Consider the following 12,222-nt stretch of genomic DNA (forward strand, 5'->3'; position numbering starts at 1 on the left):
ATATTTACAACAGCATTACTGATACATGATTAGAACACGAGAATGCAATAGCTTTCTAACTGACTGACAGGCATACTAATATATAGGTGTTATACCTGTTAGAAACCCCATTCAGTGTTCTTGTATCACAGCCATTATCCATTCAGTTATAAATAGCGTTATCATTAATGCTATGTATATATACTCCTCTTTGTCAAATGACTGGTAAAATGGCAAGTTTGTAACCTCCTATAGTCCCAAACTATGTTAAACAACAGCAGGGCCACACAAAACAGCAACTCAAACAGTTGTCCTCTGCAATAACTGATCTTTAATGTTTAAAAACCCTTTGTTAATTTAGTTTCATCCCTCAGGTGATACCAAGCAGTTGTGAGTGCAAAGTAAAGTGTAATTTTGAGTATAGTGAAGCCTGCAGCTCGGTGATCACATTCTGGAGGTTGAAGACAGGATGTCTCCATGAGAAACAGATGATGACGAGAGCCGTAGGTGGTTGGTGTGCTGCCTCAGTCAGTGCTCTGCTTACAAAGGGCCATTAGCCAAGGTCTGTAGCTGACAGATGAAGGCCCCCCTACGGTGCAGGACCACGCTGTGATTTACAATCTTTATATTTAACCAGAGAGAGATTAATTATCACCAGCAAATTGACAGGACCAGGAAGACGAGGGAGGTTTTTGACTGACATTGCCATTCCTCACAGCACTTCATGCCAGAGGTCATTGCTCCTGACCTTGGGATGCCAGGCATATTGGGCACCCTGCCTCCTTTCAGCAGCACCTTCTTATGCATTTTTTTACTTTGACAACCATCATTTTTGCTTTGCAGGCACGCCGCTCACCCCCGGATGAGCTTATGGCCCCACAATGGTTGTCAAAATAAAGGGAAAATTAACTGTCGAGCAGAATTCTCTCATATTTTTCATCGTGGACACTTTTTTGTAGACTTGTAGTCAAGCATGTGTGGGGGAATGAGTGAGTGAGCGAGTGCGAGGGAAAACAAGCCTTGCCCAAAGCAAGAAAACAAAAGAGCCATGGTTCCACTCTGTGTTTCCACTCTCCTGGTTTACTGATGCCCTGCAGATGTCCTGAGCCACTTTTTATTTCCTTAAGTATTGAGTCCAGTGTGAGAGGGGGGTGGGAAAGTGGATTCTGGTGTGTTTTTGATGTGTTTGTGTTGCTATTTAGTGCATTATCCATTGTGGAAGGGATGGGCTTGGCTAGGTCATTTCTTTGTAGCATATACAACAGGGTGCTAAATCAATTTACCTCTCCAGGGACAATAAATATCATGTGTTTAAAAGTCTGTATCGATAAGATAAGATAAGATAAGATAAAATGAGATAAGATAAGATAAGATAAGATAACTCTTTATTGTCATTGTACAGTCATACATAGTACAGTAGTACAATGAAATTGGAAAACTGTGTTACGTCGGCACTACATATAACACAACACGACACGATATGACACATCACAACGCAACAAACAACACAACACAGTATATTAACTTAGTATAAAAAAGAAGAATAAGTGTATGTGTATTGCACACTATTGGGGGCTAAATGCATGCTAAGACCAAGCATCAAGCTCTAGGATGAATAAAATAGGTGTCTCAGGTGGCCAGTTGGCGTTGGCTTTAAAGTCCCCATATATTCCCTTGTTAAAACAGTACACTGTACAACTGTACAAAGGTGATTGTGATATTGGAGTCATGGAGCTGGATTTCTCAATCAGTGCGTCTTAAGCATACTAAATGCAATTATCTTTCTGATACAGACAATGCAAGCAGTTACTAGTTCTGATGAGCAAAATTTGAGTATTTTATTTAGTTACGTAGCAGTAATTACAATATATCTTTGTCTGTGTGATACAGCTACTAAGTCTACACTCTGCCAAACAGTTAGTTCATAACATTGTACTCCATCCTCCTGTCTAAATATGGTCGCTTCTCTTTCCAAGAAAACAGCGTGGCGGGAGCCAGTAACATTAACACTGAAGCTTTAAAACAGGGCAGCTGGTGGGGGCTATATCCACATTTTATATTCATGTTTCCCATGTGACATCATGTTCACATTGCTCAAGAGTATTCTGTGATGTAGGCTGTAACATAACGTATTGACACACCTTTTAATACTGTACTCACACATTGTATAGATAAAAGGCATTGCTGCTTTTCACAGTGCCTATATTGTGCTACGCTGATGGCTGCAGAAATCATCAAGGACAGAAAGAGAATCTTTCTTTTTATCACTTTTGTCCTGATTTGGATTGAAGATGTTGGTTTGCAGTAGATAATCAGTGAACATTTCATTGGAGGTAAGCATTTTGCAGAATATTAACCCGCTCCAGGATCCCTGGCTGCATCTATGACATCCTTGGTCATAGATTTTTGCTATTATATTCTTGTAATTGCTTTGGTCGCTAGCAGACTGCCAGTAGGTTGCATGTTGGATGTTAACTTGTCTGCAAACACTTGCTAACTGCTAACCCAGCTGTAACTTAAAAACTGAAAAACATTCACCTTCAAATTAAATTTTGTGTCCCAGCGCTGCAGCCAACATGTTTCAAAATGCACAGCAGAGGCAAATGGTCTCTGTTACCAGAAAGTTACTGACCTGTGTGACTGAGGCTTTAGCAATCGATTTCACAGCAACTGCAATCAATCTCTAGCCACTACTCACCAACCATGTTTTTCCCTTATGACCAATGGTTGCCGATTTAACCTGTATGTACACATGTACACGTGTATAATGCTGAACAGCTAGTGAGACATGAATGGTGCCAAATTCCTAAGAAGCAAAAAAAACCTCCTGTTTTTCCTTGCTTTTCCGATCTTCCTAGTGAAATTCCTACTGAACTTGGTAGTGATGTAACTCCCGTGTTATGGCTTCCAGGGTAACTGCAACATGGCATGCGTGCCTGGGGGCAGCATTACACATCCAAAACAGTGGATGGCCACATGACTAGAAAATGTGTGCGATCGTGGCTCAAGAGTTGGGAGTTCGACTTGTAATCGGAAGGTTGCCGGTTTGAGCCCTGGCTTGGACAGTCTCTGTCGTTGTGTCCTTGGGCAAGACACTTCACCCGTTGCCTACTGGTGGTGGTCAGACGGCCCGGTGGCACCAGTACGCCCCAGGGGGCTGTGGCTACAATGCAGCCACACCAGTGTGTGAATGGGTAAAGCGCTATACAAATACCATTTTGAAAAATTGAGACTTTTTCTTTTCATCTCACCCAGTAGACTGTTATAATTAATCACATTTTTTGTTTGATTTCATCACAGTATCAAGTGGGACAAATTTTGGGAAAATAAGTCAGAGTACTTGACACGTGGGGATTCACTCTTGTCTCGAGTTAGATGAGATGATTGATAGCCCTCTCAACTCTGTTCATAAGATACGAAGCAGATGGTTATCTTAGTCCAGCACTGCAATCGGGGAGAAGCAACACGCAAGGCTCTCTAAGAAAATTTACCTACCAGTACTTTAAAGACGCTCCATAATTTACAAGTTATATCCAAGAGGGTTTCCTAAATGCCAAACTGTTGCTTTAAAGGGCAACTCTAAAACAGGCAAAGCTCTGAAATGTGTTGAAGAAATATAATAGGCTTCAGAACAAGGCAAGAATTTGTGCATAAGGCACAGAGTGTGAGTTTACTGGTTTCTCGCTACATTTTCAGCATTTGGTTTGTTTTCAGCCACGCTGGCAGAGAGAAATATATTTAGAGAATCAAATTTCATTTCTGTTAGTGACTTCAGTCGACACAGAGGCATGTTAGTCAGCACTTAACACCAGTTTTCTCCCCCCGCCTATCAGTTTACCTTGTGCCTCCAGCTGAGTAAATCATACAAATGAAATCTGGCTTATTATCTATCACAAATGTGGATGCAGCAAGATTCTGACACATAAATCCCCCTTTGAAGGTTAATAAAAACACACACGCAACTTTGCAACCTCTCTGACGATAAATAAATAAATAAATAAAACTAAAAGCACAGTGCAGCACACCAGAAAACTGATTCACAGCTGATATCAGATGGTTATTCAGTCTTTGAGGGGTGGAGGGGGGAGAAAGTTGTTCATGCTTTCAAATGATTAAGCTATCAGAGGAATAACAGATGCTTTACACCTCTCATCCCCTATAACAGCTCTCACCTCCTCCCAGCTACAAACTCCAGCTCCTGCAAGTCTCCCTCTGTTTCTCTCTTGCTCACCCCTCACCTTTGCCTTGCCAGTCTCATCCATCTCTGCACTCACCTATGGCACTTCCTCATGTTGCATTCACTTGCACTTTTGCCGAATGAGAATCACAATGAAGGACAAGGTGCTAATGATTTCCACTCACTTTAAGCCTCTGGCATGCAGGAAATATATTCCCTGGGTAAATCCTGAGATTTATGACATCAACATTTTATCTTCTTTTAAGTGCGGGGATGACCAAGAAGAGGGCAGGGATGGACACTGAATGCCATGCAGGAACCATGACCACCTTTGCTAATCCTTTGGCACCCCCACCAGCTCGCATTACAGATGGAAGTCACAGGCGGATTATGACTGCAAATCAGCTCTACTCGCTTTAAGAAGCCGTACGCCCTCAGCCGTCTCATTTCTATCTCTCTCTCGCTCACTCTCTTTACCACCCTTAAATCACACCCACCCCCATCTGAAGTTAGTGCTCTAAAGGGAGAGATCTCACCAACCCCGAGTGTCAGCATGGGAACAATTAGCAGGCAGGTGCAGAAAATTGCTCTTTTCATAATGACGGATATTTATACATAACCCCTCGCAGAGGTGGACACGCTGCTTCTTTGTTACCCAGGCTGATTGTCCAAGGCTCCTTCTCTTTCCACCTCCTCTCACTTCCTTTCCTTTCCTTTTTTTCAGCCATTCATAAAATACAAGCACCCATAAGTCAAAGTGACAAACATCAACATAAAGGCAGCTGCTGCGAAATCTGACATCCGCTCAGATGTCAGTTAAGACTGAGACATCCGTGACTCTCGATCCAATTACGTTAATCAGCCGTGGAAAATCCATACTGAAAGTTGATGAACAATCTCGCGCGATTGTAAATGAAGTTGGTTGTGGCTGTCACTATCCGTCTAATGAAATAATCTCGTTGAACTGACCCCCTGACGGTGATCATGACAGACGTAATCATCAGTTTTGTGCCTTATTGTGCCTTACTCCTCACATCACGGGGACGGGGAAGATGCGATTTCCAAAACAGTGCATTGACGCCGAAGACACTAAAGGTCACCGTGCGCTCTTGAAGGATCACTCATTGAAAACAGCCTTGTTTGATTCTGCGATGATCAGATGACTTCATAACAGCTCCCACTTTGTGCCAGGAGTTTAATTCAGCCCGCAAGGTCAAAGGGGTCAGTGGACAAAGTGTTGCTCATCTTAACTGACTAGCAGCCTCGTGCTGCTGTGCTCTGCTCGGCTCTACACGCAGAGCGCTACTGCTCTCTACTGACAGCTGCACATCACTTGCCTGATGGAGTGATGCTTTCTTATTGAGATCTACCACGTCCCTGAAAAAAATAATAAAAAAGAAAAGAGTACTGGTAAACATGATTCTGTTTCTGTGTTTCACTCTGGAGAAAGGTTTGAAGGATCTTTTTTCCCCCCCAAGCTTTAGAGTAACATGTACTAAGGATATGATCGCATCCCTTCATAGCCTATATCATGATGGATGTAATCCCAAGTGAACTGAGTAGGGCTTTATTATTACACGATACACATCTCTATCCTCACAGTAAATAGCTTTCTGATTGCAAACCATCGCTGAAGCCTCCAGAGATATCCCCTTCTCAGACAACTGCCTATCTCTTACAGGATTTATGTCTGGCAGGCGGCTGGTAAATAACCCTATCAGCACTTAAAGGCTCATTTAGCTTGAGGAGTGTGTAATGGTGTTTATATAATCAGCATCTTTGTTTCTGAGACTGAACAATGAAAAGCCCTTATTTGATTTGAGTGCCATCGTGACTGCCTCTGGCATGTATATCGTGTTGTCTCCATCTGGTGGTAACTGGTGGAAACACACGAATGTGGGGTGTTTTTTCCACTCTCATAAATGTTTTATATTATTAACACATAGCGATTGCAACTATGTGTGTTGTTCACCTAAGATTTTTACATTAACTGTCAAATAACCCATCTGTTCATGTTTGCAATCCTAGAATTCAGTATAGCATGGCCAGAGGGTAGAAAAGAATCCCTCAAATCCCATAAAATAACCAAAACAAGCAGGGGAGACATTTTTGACACAGTACCATTAAATCTGACATATAATTCAAATGCTGCAAGAACTGCATGATGAAAAATTCAAGTTCATATGTGACCTGAAAAATAAAAATATCTGATGTAATGTAATGCAATACAATACACGAGCCACACAATAAATAATATTTTCCTTAAAACCTGTCACTTTTTTTAGACTGTGTGCATGTGTGTGTTTGTGTGTGTGTGTGTGTGAGTGTGTGTGCGTTTTCTGGTAGCTTTCAAATCTGAAGGTGGCATGAAAACCCTTTGCTAGGGTAAAAATTAAAAATTGTTATCATGAAAATGAAAACTAGGTTACTAATTCCTGGTTCCATTGGTTTTTTTAAATCCTAAATATGTTTTCAATGCACTAATTAAAATCAATAACTTTCATAAGGACCCAGTGCTACTTTTGGCAACCACCAAAGTCCTTAATGATAAAAAAATAAGTTGGGACAGTAGAGGTTTTAGTTCACTCGTGTGCTTGTCCGCCCATCAAAACATCATATAATGGTATTATTAAAAGCACAATAGCCTGAGCATCCATTACACACTATAAGTGTCTATCTACTGCTGACAGCTTTCAGAGTCCCTGATGCTCAAGTGTCTGGAAGCCTTTCTTCTTCTTTTGATGGACTGGGTCTTTACAGCCCACTCGGCGTTCGCCTATCTGCCATATGGCGTGCTGGTACATGAAAAGAGTGCACTCAAACACTGCATTTTCAACCCATCATACATGAAGCAAAACACTAACGAGAACCCATTAAAGCAACTCTCCCTTTTTTTTTAAAGATTTATTAAACAATGAAAGTTTTAAAGATGGATTCATCACTAATGAGAGCACACAGCATCACAAGGTGGCAAGAGTGGAAAAATAGGCCTGTGCAAACAGAAACCAAGGTTTTATTTAAATAATATATAGATTTACCAGTAAAATGTATTTATTTTAAATACTTTACTGCTTAAATGTCTCTCATTTTCTTTATTTTTGCTTCTTGGAAGCCAACGTTTCTTGTCATTTTTAATGTGGTCTGTGAGCAGTAGTTCGCCAAGCTTTCTGAAGGGCTTTTTTTAAAGCCACTTAACGCTGAATTGTATCATTCAAGTATATAAAAAAAAGCACATAAATCAGTGGATGACACATAACAGATAATTTAGCAAAGAACTCATTTTAAAATGTGTCTTTAGGCCTGTTGTGAAAACACATAATTTGTTCCTCCTTTAGCTGAATCTACAAAGAAATGCCAACAATAACTCAGTCTGACAGAAATAAAGTACTACTTTTGCACCAACAAGGTGATTTCCAGAGAAATCCTGATATAGCTCAGCACGGTGTGCAGTGTGTCCTTAACAAAGGTTGAGAAAACTAGACAAGCGGAGATCGAAGTGGTGGGCCTAAAAAACAAAACACCTACAGCAAATGAACAGGATCTAAAAGTCAAGTTTTTAAGAAATAGGAAGAAAAAAACAGCATTATCATTTTCAGTTATTGATTGGCTTCCCCAGAGGCTGGGCCTCAACTTCAGCATGACAGAAACCTAAAACACCAGTGTGCCAGTGAACTAAAACCTTTTCCTGAAGACAACCTAAAGAAAATACAAGAAAGCTTGATTAACATAATAATAATAAAGGAAGTCATACCAAATACTGACTTTAACGCTTGTTACAGTCACACACAGTCATATCTATCTATCTATATATATAGATAGAGAGATATAATCATAGGTTAGTAGGGTGGGTGTGATATAGAAATAGTCTTGTAATTTAGTCTTTTAGGTTTTTTTTGGTATTACTTTCAGTCACTGCTCTCATCTATTTCAGTGACAGTACCAAAGCAAATTAGAAACTAAAACTTTTAATGGTGTAAGAAGTAAATAAAACATTTTTTTACTGCTTCGGTGTGATCTACAGGATTACAGAATGAGAATAAGTGTGCAAATGAGTAATCAAAGTAGGCTAGAAAACACGTGACACGTGTCTTCAGGAAGGTATCCGGTAACACCTGTGATCAGTGGTGCAGGGCTGACTCCAAACCTCGTACTTAAACCGCACCCTGCAGTGACTTTGTCTCAGGTATCGCGACATTTTCTTCCAATTCAATAAGGAACAATTGAGGTCTTCTCGCGATGACAGGGGCGACCACTCAAGTATATTGTTCCTAAATTAGCAGGTATTAAACACAAAGCCCTAATAGTGCTACTGTACGGAGAAAAAGTCTTCTCTCATTATTACTGTCCTTCTCAGAGTTCATCAATTAGCCTTTTGCCACAGATAGCACTGACTTAATGAACCGTTACTTTAACTAGAATATTACTTCCATTTTCCCAAATTAATGAGGCCACTAATTGTCCTAATTTGCGCCTGAAACCCGGGCATTACGGTTTCTCTCTTTGCTCACTAGAACCACCTCCGTAGCTCGGGGTGTGAGAGGATAATTACAGACCAGACTCCGCCGAACATCAAGAGGTTCACTGTTCCTGGTGCACGAGAAAAAAAAAATGAAACAGTCTTTTGTTCAGAAATTAACAGGTCTTTAATTAAAACACAAGGCGAAACGACGGCACACTTTATAGAGCATTCATCCCCACTGAATGCTGGCGACGAGGAAGGAAATCCAACAGCTGAGCTACAGTTTACTAGTGTGGCTGTTTGCATGTTGCTAGGCAACCGTAAAGCACGCTCAACACAGGGTTAGATGCGATTCAGTGGGTGGAGCAAAACAAAGGGGACGCCTGGATAGTAAACAGGAATTCAAAGGCATGCATCAAAAGCACATTTATATGTGTTGATTGTTATTTATTTGTTTATTAAGAACATATTACAATCAGAACTGTGGTTATTATTTTATTATCTTTGTTGGGTCATAATTTCCGGATAATTGCTGGTATTCTGTAATACTAATTCTACTGTAATTTGGTGTGTTAGGCAAATAGTTGGGAGGTGAAGTGCACTTTGTCATTTTAGTAAATGGTTTGTTTATTTTTGCACAGAGAGAGAGAGAGACAGATCTAATTTCCTTTATTGTCACCTACCCAGGTATTATTGTATTTGTTTCCAGGAAACAAGAAAATGCATCGTTAAAGTAGAGAGTCATATTTATATGTGAACTTAGTTCACATATAAATATGGTTCACACCTCATTTAAAAAGCCTTAAAAATAGTTTTAAAGATCGGTCGGGGTCACAGTCACCCAACAGTAACAACTGAGAAGATGAGGGCATCCCCAGTGATATCACCATTAGTGTAAATAATTTTAACTATGGCATTTGACTTATTTGTCAGCATTATAAGAATAACCCACACATAAAAAAAAATCCCCAGTCTTTACAAAGTTCAGTTACCAGCAAACACGAACCGGTCAAAGGGCACTTGTACCTTCCACTTGCAATCACCTACAAGTGTAACAACTTAGGTGGTTAGTGCTAATTAAACAGCAGCTATGGGAAAGATGTGCTGACTCAAGTGGAATCTGCTGTTGGTTGGCTGGTTGAGTTTAGGTTGTGGATGATTCAAGGATAAGGAGTAATCGCTGGGATATGTACCAGGGCTACATCACCACCTAACTTTGTTTGTTATTCACTGTTTGCAAAGCAATAAGTGTGCGCAGATAGATCCAAATATCGATAGCGTCGATACCTGTTCCGCTATTGATGTTGGATAGCAACATGATCAATGTTTATTTCTGTCCTCTAAGTTCAATATGATGTCTTAAATGTGTTAAATATTTTTCTCGGAAATGATGACAACACCTGAAGCATGCCCTATAAAAAATGTGTGAAATTTTTCTTTATTGTCTTTCATGTCTATTTTAGTTGTAGTTTATAGCACATTTTAAATAGAAAAAGCTGACCAAAGGTGCTTTAAAGACAAACACATTTATGCCTCTTTTTCCCTAGTACCTACTTGGCTTGACTCAACTCAGTTTGTAGAGTTTTCCATTATGTGGTAGCACCTGGTACCAAGTACTTGTTTAGTACCTGCTCAGCCTGGGTTCCGAGAAAAGTGAGTCAATCTAAAAATGTGCCATCAACATATTGCATGCCACCTATTGAGCAGTCAACAGCATCACTTGACAAGTTAAGAGCAACCGCCTCAGAAAAAACAAAACCACCGTTTTTGAAACCCGGCAACGAGGGAAATGGCTACACAAAAAATGAACACCGTGATCCCCTTATTCTGACAAAAACCATAGACCAAGCAGCACCATCGCCTCCTCATTCTCCATTGTTGTTTTGTGTTTGTGTCACATAAAAATGACATTGTGGAACTTTCGGTCACATTGCACACTCAGTTGTAATGGAAAACAACCAAACCGAGTCAAGTGGATACTAGTAGAATAGAGATAGGTCTCCAAAAACCCCAGTATTAAAATCCACGAAAAGCTGAAAGGTGTGTTTTATCAAGTATTGTGGAAAGTAAAAATCACGATGAATTAGTGGTCATTAGAATGTGGTCAGATGTGTTTTAAAAATCACGATGGTCATCTCATAACACATGACACTGCTCTCCCCTACATACACTGGCTTTACAGGTTAAAAGTAATGGTGTTGGTATCGGTATGGGTAATACTGGCCCTGTGTTTACTTGATATGGGAACATAGCACTACAAAGCAGCAACAGCCACAATGGCCATGAACTGCATTGTGAAATTGCTGAGGAATTTTTTGCAAAACACTTTTGTGCAATTTGAGGTTCATGTTTTTTGCATTGTGCATTTTCAGCAGGAAACAGTTACAGAGTTGATTTGTTTAGTTTAGTCAGGGTCATTGCATCATTTAGTCACAGTGATGTACAGTGGCCTAACACCACTCAAGAAGAACGCATTCAAGTAAAGATAAAGTAAGCCCCCCCTCCCTTCATTCTCGCCTGTCTCCTACAGAAGGTCGCTGCAAGTTGACCTTAGAAATGTTCCTCACACCTCCTCGGCCTCCACTGCCACTCCCCCCCTCACGCCCCGCACCAGATGGGAAGTGTAGCTGCATTTTTTTTAAAGCCTGCACGCAGGGTTGCGGGCTGTTGCGCTGGCACTGGGGCTAAAGGAATGAAATATTCATGTAGCCCCCCCAGCCCTCTTTAAATAGAAGAAGAAAAAAGAATGGACATCCCGGGACGAAGAACGTGCCGATTTATTCAAGTAAGACCAGGCCTCATTAAACTGCTGGCGGCGGGGCAGGTCACGGTGATTTTCTTCACTACTACTCGACCCCGAAAGAGAGAGAGAGAGAGAGAGATCGCTGAATGCAAAATTTGTCCCAGTCACTCCTCACTACAACATCTCAGATCTCTCAGCGGACAGGTCCGTCACCGGTGCTGAAGTTGTTTCTCCGCCGTAATTGATGCCCTAATGAATGATTAGCTCTCATGTCAGAGTCAGAGCTCAGTGAGCGCCGTGGGCAGCATATGGGAGACGTGGGTGACACCGTCTCGGAGGTGCGTGGCTTGTGAGCGGTGCCAAGGGACACCAGCTGATAGGCACAGGCCAGGGGCCACGTGACCCTGAGCAAAAATTTGTAGCCTAATTTATCTTCTTCCTTCGAGGCTGGGTCTGAAAGGGGAAAAATCTTAATCTTGTAACGACAACAACGACAAAAAAATAACAGCAATAAATAATAAATGACGGAGTGTTTTTCTTTTCTTTCCAACTTTTCTTAATGGTTCATAAATCGCCTTCAGACAACTTATCAGTTATTGCGCCTCAGCTAGGTGTGTCTCGATCCTTGTCTCACACCTGTTAGTTTTATTATTCTTCTGCAAATAATGAATGATTGGGCGCCTTTTACTGTTTGTTTGAGAACAAACTTGGACGTTTGTTTTCCACAACCACAGCTCTCAGCGGGTCAGAACCAATCACGAGTCGGTTACTGCGCTCGTGAGAAAGAGGCCGAAATGCATTTTCCATGGAAAGGATGATGATGACTTTATAGAAAAACACATACTTACTATAGAAATATGACTA

Source organism: Astatotilapia calliptera, chromosome 2 (genome assembly GCF_964374335.1).
Source record: "Astatotilapia calliptera chromosome 2, fAstCal68.1, whole genome shotgun sequence".
NCBI lineage: Eukaryota > Metazoa > Chordata > Actinopteri > Cichliformes > Cichlidae > Astatotilapia > Astatotilapia calliptera.